Consider the following 9214-nt stretch of genomic DNA (forward strand, 5'->3'; position numbering starts at 1 on the left):
TTCCTCTTCACTTTGTGCCATAGGGGTGGTGTCATCTGCATATCTGAGGTTATTGATATTTCTCCCAGCAATCTTGATTCCAGCTTGTGCTTCTTTCAGCCCAGCGTTTCTCATGATGTACTCTGCATAGAAATTAAATAAGCAGGGTGACAATATACAGCATTGACGTACTCTTTTTCCTATTTGGAACCAGTTTGATGTTCCATGTCCAGTTCTAACTGTTGATTCCTGACCTGCATACAAATTTCTCAAGAGGCAGGTCAGGTGGTCTGGTATTCCCATCTCTTTTAGAATTTTCCACAATTTATTTTGATCCACACAGTCAAAGGCTTTGGCATAGCCGATAAAGCAGAAACAGATGTTTTTCTGGAACTCTCTTGCTTTTTCCATGATCCATTGGATGTTGGCAGTTTGATCTCTGGTTCCTCTGCCTTTTCTAAAATCAGCTTGAACATCAGGAAGTTCACGGTTCACATACTGCTGAAGTCTGGCTTGGAGAATTTTGAGCATTACTTTACTAGCGTGTGAGATGAGTGTAATTGTGCAGTAGTTTGAGCATTCTTTGGCATTGCCCTTCTTTGGGATTGGAATGAAAACTGACCTTTTCCAGTCCTGTGGCCACTACTGAGATTTCCAAATTTGCTGGCATATTGAGTGCAGCACTTTCACAGCATCATCTTTCAGGATTTGAAACAGCTCAACTAGAATTCCATCACCTCCACTAGCTTTGCTCGTAGTGATGCTTTCTAAGGCCCACTTGACTTCACATTCTAGGATGTCTGGCTCTAAATGAATGATCACACCATCGTGATTATCTGGGTCATGAAGATCTTTTTTGTACAGTTCTTCTGTGTATTCTTGCCACCTCTTCTTAATATCTTCTGCTTCTGTTAGGTCCAGACCATTTCTGTCCAAAGATCGAGCCCATCTTTGCATGAAATGTTCCCTTGGTATCTCTAATTTTCTTGAAGAGATCTCTGCTCTTTCCCATTCTGTTGTTTTCCTCTATTTCTTGGCACTGATCACTGAAGAAGGCTTTCTTATCTCTTCTTGCTATTCTTTGGAACTCTGCATTCAGATGCTTATATCATTCCTTTTCTCCTTTGCTTTTCATTTCTCTTCTTTTCACAACTATTTGTAAGGCCTCCCCAGACAGCCATTTTGCTTTTTTGCATTTCTTTTCCATGAGGATGGTCTTGATCCTTGTCTCTGGTACAATGTCACGAACCTCCATCCATAGTTCATCATGCACTCTCTCTATCAGATCTAGTCCCTTAAATCTATTTCTCACTTCCACTGTATAATCATAAGGGATATGATTTAGGTCATACATGAATGGTCTAGTGGTTTTCCCTACTTTCTTCAATTTAAGTCTGAATTTGTCAATAAGGAGTTCATGATCTAAGCCACAGTCAGCTCCTGGTCTCGTTTTTGTTGACTGAGTAGAGCTTCTCCATCTTTGGCTGCAAAGAATATAATCAATCTGATTTCGGTGTTGACCATCTGGTGATATCCATGTGTAGAGTCTTCTCTTGTGTTTTTGGAAGAGGGTGTTTGCTATGACCAGTGCATTTTCTTTCTCCACAGGGGGGCAGTAAGGGTTAATGACATAACTGATAATCATTTTTAGGAGAAAGGTAGAAAATGCTATGTATGTGCTTATTGCATATTGATAACTAAAAGGAAAAATATAGGCCCATAAACAAAAAGCCTGTGTAAACTTTAATACTTTCAATGTTTTGAATTCATAGACATATTCAGTTTATATGCTTTACCAAGGAAGGTGAGAAAAGAAAAAAAAATAATAATAATAACACCTCAGCTTTAGAAACACCAATGTTCCCAAGGTCACATGAATGCTAGGAAGACAACCTTACCACTTTTTTTCAATATTGCTCAGTCTTATCCATTAGTCACTAACTTCTGTGTCTCACTTTTTTAGAAATGTGTATAAGCAGTTTACTATAAAAACTGAAATGCAGAACCACATATTTTGAAAAAGGGATTGAAAATAGAAAACTCATTTAGACTAACCAAAGAGCTCTCTAAATTCCATTTTGCTCTACTGGAAACACAAGGATTATTATGAGTTGCTACTTTTTATTAGTTACAAAATTGAAAGTCATTACTGCAAGGTCCTAGTACCAACTGCAGAGCATCTAAGAAATCTGAACATTTTCCCCAGGGACCAACTAAGTTCCTAGTTTATTGCCCCAATTCTTGGTTCAATGCAGTTTGAGGTATCTACAACAATTTACTCCTTAGAATTTCGTTTCAGTTTCGGCAGATTTACTAATCAAGCTCCAGGGAGCAGCAGAGCGGCAGCAAGTGATTCTCAAAGAGGGCCATGTGGGAGGGTAGACAGTCAACCCCCACATTCTTCACTCAGAGCTGGTTGAGAAGGTTTAGGTGTATCTAAGTGTGGGGGGGGGGAATTCAATTATAATTTTATATTTGGGGAAAATACTTCTACTTTTTAAATAAGACTAGAGAAGGTAAGACTCTGGAAAAACTAGATGTATAGATTTTAGAAATTTGAGAAGCATTATCAAATACTGAACATCATTTATTTATTTATATTTTTGACTCTGCAGGGTCTTCGTTGTGGGCTTTCTCATGAGGGCTTTCTCTAGTTGTGGTGAGCAGACGCTACTCTCTAGCTATGGTTTGAGGGCTTATTGTGGTGACTTCTCTTCTTACAGAGCCTAGGTTCTAGAGCCTGTGAGCCTGTGAGTTTCAGTAGTTGCAACATGCGGGCTCAGTAGTTGTGGTGCAGGGGCATAGTTGCCCCACAGCATGTGGAATCTTCCCAGAACAGGGATCAAACCTATGTGCACATTTGTAGGCAGTTTCATTGAACCACTACCGAAGTCCCAACAGTGAACATTATTGTCAAAGAAAGAAGGTTTTAAAAGAACTGGTCATTTAGCCAGAATCTTAAGAAAACTTTCTTGTTAGAAGAGGTGACAGAGCAATGAGGAAATCTCCAGTACCCGGCGTTCCAGTTTCCTCCGCTCCCACGCCTGTCTGCTCACAGCAAGCTGTGAATTTGGAAGGCAGAACTGCAACTTGATTAGCTTCAATCAAGGCCAAGTTCAGTTGAAATCATGGCACTGTGCTTCAAAACCGAAACACAGAAACATAACCCTTGCCAAGTGGTGATTCCAAAAGGTTGAGGGTTTTAAATATGCCTAAAGGTGGCTGGGAAAGTAAAGATGACAAAATAAGGAGAGAGAGAGGGAAGGACAGACAGAGAAAGAGAAACAAAGAGAGGCAGAGAGAGGAGGTGGGAATGGGGAGAGCTGTGTGCAACAGAACAATCAAGCTCTAGAAGAGAGGGAGAGAAAATTAAAAATTTGTATTGAATTTTACATTTATGAAGAAACAGAATCTCTAACAATAGATCATCATACAATTAAGTGTATAGTAATCAATACTGTTCACTATAATGCAAAGAACTTTAGCACTTTAAGGTAACAAGTCTACAGCTGCCAGAAACTAGAATTACAAACAGTGTTCAAAAGCATGTATTATTTGGAGACAAGCAGCAGAGCAGGCACACACACATTTTCACGCTCTAACCACAGCAATTTCTCTGAACTACTAGAGAAATACAGTCTTTGGAGAACAAACAGGGACTCTATACATATACACCATGGAGGAACACACTCTAAGAGTCACTTCTAAAAAGAAAACTCTCATATCTTTTGGGATTCTCATGACTTTTCTTTGCAGGCTATGTGGTATAGCTAGGTCACTGTACAGTGATGCCTGTTGGGGATGCTGTACAGTGATGCCTGTTGGGGATGACTTATATAGGTTAAAATATGCTCCATTAAAAATCATCCATAGGTGGGTAAAGTTACTTACTATCAGTTCAGTTCAGTCACTCAGTCGTGTCCGACTCTTTGCGACCCCATGAATTGGAGCACGCCAGGCTTCCCTGTCCATCACCAACCTCCGGAGTTCACTCAGACTCATGTCCATAGAATCAGTGATGCCATCCAACCATCTCATCCTCTGTCGTCCCCTTCTCCTCCTGCCCCCAATCCCTCCCAGCCTCAAAGTCTTTTCCGATGAGTCAACTCTTCGCATGAAGTGGCCAAAGTACGGAGTTTCAGCTTTAGCATCATTCTTTCCAAAGAAACCCCAGGGCTGATCTCCTTCAGAATGGACTGGTTGGATCTCCTTGCAGTCAAGGGACTCTCAAGAGTCTTCTCCAACCCCACAGTTCAAAAGCATCAATTCTTCGGCGCTCAGCCTTCTTCACAGTCCAACTCTCACATCCATACATGACTACTGGAAAAACCATAGCCTTGACTAGACGACCCTAGTTGGCAAAGTAATGTCTCCGCTTTTGAATATGCATCTAGGTTGCTCATAACTTTTCTTCCAAGGAGTAAGCGTCTTTTAATTTCATGGCTGCAATCACCATCTGCAGTGATTTTGGAGCCCCCCAAAATAAAGTCTGACACTATTTCCACTGTTTCCCTATCTATTTCCCATGAAGTGATGGGACCAGATGCTATGATCTTCGTTTTCTGAATGTAGAGTTTTAAGCCAACTTTTTCACTCTCCTCTTTCACTTTCATCAAGAGGCTTTTTAGTTCCTCTTCACTTTGTGCCATAAGGGTGGTGTCATCTGCATATCTGAGGTTATTGATATTTCTCCCGGCAATCTTGACTCCAGCTTGTGTTTACTCCAGTCCAACGTTTCTCATGATGTACTCTGCATAGAAGTTAAATAAGCAGGGTGACAATATACAGCCTTGACGTACTCCTTTTCCTATTTGGAACCAGTCTGTTGTTCCATGTCCAGTTCTAATTGTTGTTTCCTAACCTGCATACAGATTTCCCAAGAGGCAGGTCAGGTGGTCTGGTATTCCCATCTCTTTCAGAATTTTCCACAGTTTATTGTGATCCACACAGTCAAAGGCTTTGGCATAGTCAATAGAGCAGAAATAGATGTTTTTCTGGAACTCTCTTGCTTTTTCCATGATCCATTGGATGTTAGCAGTTTGATCTCTGGTTCCTCTGCCTTTTCTAAAATCAGCTTGAACATCAGGAAGTTCACGGTTCACGTATTGCTGAAGCCTGGCTTAGAGAATTTTGAGCATTACTTTAATAGCATGTGAGATGGTTGCAATTGTGCGGTAGTTTGAGCATTCTTTGGCATTGCCCTTCTTTGGGATTGGAATGAAAACTGACCTTTTCAAGTCCTGTGGCCACTACTGAGATTTCCAAATTTGCTGGCATATTGAGTGCAGCACTTTCACAGCATCATCTTTCAGGATTTGAAACAGCTCAGCTGGAATTCCATCACCTCGACTAGCTTTGTTCGTAGTGATGCTTTCTAAGGCCCACTTGACTTCACATTCCAGGATGTCTGGCTCTAGATGAATGATCACACCATCGTGATTATCTGAGTCATGAAGATCTTTTTTGTACAGTTCTTCTGTGTATTCCTGCCATCTCTTCTTAGTTATTCAGAAATGTCGTCTGGAAGATTCAGGTGAATCAAAGTCTGATTTACAAAGTTATTTTTGAGATCTACAAGTTTGTATTTTAAAGGTCCCCTGGAACATATGCTAATTTCCACAAAACTTCCAAGGAAGGCATTCTTAGGAAATTTTTTTAACACATAGATAAAAGTCATTTCTACTTTGCTACCATTTACATGCAAATAGCTGATGCTAAAGCTGAAACTCCAATACTTTGACCATTTTATGCAAAGAGTTGACTCACTGGAATAAACCCTGATGCTGGGAGGGATTAGGGGCAGGAGGAAAAGGGGACAACAGAGGATGAGATGGCTGGATGGCATCACCGACTTGATGCAGATGAGTTTGGGTGAACTCCGGGAGTTGGTGATGGACAGGGAGGCCTGGCATGCTGTGATTCATAGGGTCGCAAAGAGTCAGACACGACCGAGTGACTGAACAAACTGAACTGAACATGCAAATAAGTGCTGCCACACAATATCAAGCGTGCTGCATCTTCTGAAAGAAGGCTAATAGTGCCCTCCAGAATTTTTTTCACTAATAATTTACTTAGCACACACTTTCTTCAGAAAAAGTAAAAAGGTTGTGACCTTGCCATCATCGAATTATTTCATCTTCTTTTTTTTTTACTTTAATATATTTTTTAATTTTTATTTTTACTTTATTTTACTTTACAATACTGTATTGGTTTTGCCATACATTGACATGAATCCACCACGGGTGTACATGCATTCCCAAACATGAACCCCCCTCCCTCTTCCCTCCCCACAACATCCCTCTGGGTCATCCCCGTGCACCAGCCCCAAGCATCCTGTATCCTGCATCAGACATAGACTGGCGATTCGTTTCTTACATGATAGTATACATGTTTCAATGCCATTCTCCCAAATCATCCCACCCTCTCCCTCTCCTACAGAGTCCAAAAGTCCACTCTACACATCTGTGTCTCTTTTACTGTCTCACATACAGGGTTATCATTACCATCTTTCTAAATTCTCTATGTATATGTTAGTATACTGTACTGGTGTTTTTCTTTCTGGCTTACTTCACTCTGTATAATCAGCTCCAGTTTCATCCATCTCATTAGAACTGACTCAAATGTATTCTTTTTAATGGCTGAGTAATACTCCATTGTATATATGTACCACAGCTTTCTTATCCATTCATCTGCTGATGGACATCTAGTTTGTTTCCATGTCCTGGCTATTATAAACAGTGCTGCGATTAACATTGAGGTACATGTGTCTCTTTCAGTTCTGGTTTCCTCGGTGTGTATGCCCAACAGTGGGATTGCTGGGTCATAAGGCAGTTCTATTTGCAATTTTTTAAGGAATCTCCACACTGTTCTCCATAATGGTTGTACTTTCATCTTCTTAAACACTAGATTTCTTTAAGGAGATATTACTGGTATCCTCTTTATTACCTTTATCACACAAGAATGGTAGTTGTGTCATGTCTACAAACCTGGTGGAAAGCAGTTCAAATGGCAGTACCTTACAATTTGATTAGCTATTTCGAGAATATTCATTGAAACATTAAACAAGATTTGGGAAAACTTTGTGGGTTTATTTTGCTAAAGTATATTTGCCCTTCTTCAGGGGATCTCCCAACCCAGGGATCGAACCCACGTCTCCCACATTGCAGGCAGATTCTTTATCAGCTGAGCCACAAGGGAAGTCTTAATGAATATTTATCTGATTCTTTCTCCACATAAGCACTATATTGGGAGATGGTGTAGACAAAGGTAAGAATCCAAAACGTTCTTTGGAAGTGATGAGAACAAAGTAGATCTCAGTAAGGCTGGAGGGGGAACAGGAACCACCCAGCAAAGCACAAGCTTGAGCAACTCCCCCCACATACATTTACATAAGCTGTAATCATTTCATTATTAACGTAAAGAGGATAAATGGGAGCAAACGGAGGAAGACAAAATGTGGCATAAAATGGGAGGCAGGTGGGAAAAAGCATGGTTAGCTGTAATCTGAGGAAAAGGCAATGGCAACCCAGTCAGCACTCTTGCCTGGAAAATCCCATGGACGGAGGAGCCTGGTAGGCACCAGTCCATGGGGTCGCTAAGAGTCGGACACGACTGAGCGTCTTCACTTTCACTTTTCACTTTCATGCATTGGAGAAGGAAATGGCAACCCACTCCAGTGTTCTTGCCTGGAGAATCCCAGGGACGGGAGACCTGGTGGGCTGCCCTAAGGGGTCGCACATAGTCGGACACGACTGAAGCGGCTTAGCAGCAGCAACAGCAACAGCAACAGCCGCAGCTGTAATCTGAATGGCACACTGGAACAAAAGCTGAGCTGAGGGAAACCTTCCATACTCTCCACTCCTCATTTTTATTTTATTTACTTACTTATCATTATTTTTAAGCATTTATTTATTTACTTGACTGTCGTCGGGTCTTAGTTGCAATGTGCAGGCTCTCTAGTTGTGTCCTGCTGGTTACAGAGCACTGAGTTCGTTTGTTGTGTTTCACGGAGATTAGTTGCCTCTGCGGCATGTGGGGTATTCGTTCGCTGACCAGGGATCGAACCATGTCCCTGCACTGGAAGCCAGATTCCTTTTTTTTTTTTTTTTAAGAGCTTTTTATTGAATGTGTTGCTAAAGAGCTTTAGTCAAAAAGACCAAAGCCCATGTCGTCATCAGACTCTTCAGATTCTTCTTTCTTTGCTTCCACATTTTTCTCCTCAGCTGGGCAGCAGTAGTGGATAGGATAGGTCCATCAGCCCCCACAATGCAGATGAGGCTTCTGATGTTGCCATAGGCCAAAGCTCTTGCAAACAAGCCTGGCAGAAAAGCTCAGCGTTTACACCAGCTGCTTTAATGAGGGTATTGATCTTATTCTCCATGACCATCACCTCATTGTTGTGCAGAATGAGGGCCGAGTAGATGCAGGCGAGCTCCAAGACCTGGACCATGGTGCGAGTGAGGGCTAGGTGGGGGCTGCCAGGTGCAGTGCTAGTCGCCAGTTGATGTGAGGACCTCGCCCCCAAATGATGGAAGCTTCCTTGGAAGGACTGAAGACCTTAGCACCAGCGGAGGAAAGCTGAAAAGTGGATTTTTCTTTACCAGTCGGCCACCAGGGAAGTGCCAGTCCTCATTTTTAAGAGTCATATATTGGATCTTGGGGAGACAAGAGTCACAAGCTCACACCGCAGCAGAAGGAGATCTTTATCTCTCATCATTCATCATCTCTGAGTGGAAACCCCATCCATCCTTCAAGGCTCAATTCAAAAACCATGCCTTCCTCCTCTCTCTTTCACCTCTGAGTCTCCACAGATCACTGAACTCTGGCTCTAGAAGAGCAACAGTTTTGTGTTGCTTGTCCTGGCGTCCTGTTGTTTTTTTCCTTGTTCTGGGCTCTTCTCCCCTGAGGCCTGCTGGTGCTGGAGGAGAAAACCTTATATCTCCTTCAGGACACTACTGATATTTGTGCAGACAGGAAGGCTGTTCTACATAGAGAGCTGTCTTGCTCCAGCAAAATAATGAAACGTGTCTTGGCCCCATCCCTTTTTCCTTCTTTTCAGTAAATGACCTTCATAAATGTCTCTCTATTCCTATGAAGTTGGCCAGAAGCTTAAGGTTTTCCCTCAGAGGATCAAAAAAGGGAAAAAAATAAAATGAAATCCCGGAATGTATGGGAGACCAGAAGCCAGATGCATTCAGCGCTTCTCTGGTTTCCCCTTTGAGTGACAGGCGGTCGC

The 9214-nt window shown here is 41.9% G+C and overlaps 1 pseudogene; it reads right to left on the reverse strand.

Annotated features, from left to right (window-relative positions):
* Positions 1-8121: 8121 nt before the first annotated feature.
* On the reverse strand, positions 8122-8428 carry LOC138422925 (large ribosomal subunit protein P1 pseudogene; annotated as a pseudogene).
* Positions 8429-9214: the final 786 nt, after the last annotated feature.

This window comes from Ovis canadensis, chromosome 17 (assembly GCF_042477335.2).
Source record: "Ovis canadensis isolate MfBH-ARS-UI-01 breed Bighorn chromosome 17, ARS-UI_OviCan_v2, whole genome shotgun sequence".
In the NCBI taxonomy this organism is placed as follows: domain Eukaryota; kingdom Metazoa; phylum Chordata; class Mammalia; order Artiodactyla; family Bovidae; genus Ovis; species Ovis canadensis.